Source organism: Rhinopithecus bieti, unplaced genomic scaffold, assembly GCF_001698545.2.
Source record: "Rhinopithecus bieti isolate Rb0 unplaced genomic scaffold, ASM169854v2 scaffold_13704, whole genome shotgun sequence".
NCBI classification, from domain to species: Eukaryota; Metazoa; Chordata; class Mammalia; order Primates; family Cercopithecidae; genus Rhinopithecus; species Rhinopithecus bieti.
The window spans coordinates 3,910,919-3,911,548 of NW_016808231.1; positions in this window are offsets into that span (position 1 = coordinate 3,910,919).

Sequence of the window (630 nt, forward strand, 5' to 3'; positions counted from 1 at the left end):
CCCAGGCTGGAGTGCAGTGGCCGGATCTCAGCTCACTGCAAGCTCCGCCTCCCGGGTTTACGCCATTCTCCTGCCTCAGCCTCCCGAGTAGCTGGGACTACAGGCGCCCGCCACCTCGCCCGGCTAGCTTTTTGTAGTTTTTAGTAGAGACGGGGTTTCACCGTGTTAGCCAGGATGGTCTTGATCTCCTGACCTCGTGATCCGCCTGTCTCGGCCTCCCAAAGTGCTGGGATTACAGGCTTGAGCCACCGCACCCAGCCGAATTGTACATATTAAAATGATTAATTTTCTGTTACGTGGCTTTCATCTCAAAAACCATATACAGTCAAAACTATTTTAATCCTCATTTTACAGGTAAGGAAACTAAGGCACAGAGAGACTGAATAACTTGCCCAAGGCCACACAGCCAGTAAGGAACTCAAACCCAGGACTCTGGTTCTCCAATGACTTCTTCTCCCAGAGCTTCAGCTGACACTCCGGAATCATATGATTTCCAAGCCCTGAATTAAAAGATCTCCAGGCACCCTGGCTCCAGGACAAGAAGGCGCCACAAGGATAGGCTGATTCCCGGGGGGTGCTAGGCATGAACTCAGTCCCAGGGCAGGATCTTTAGCCTCTATCTGCTCCTTC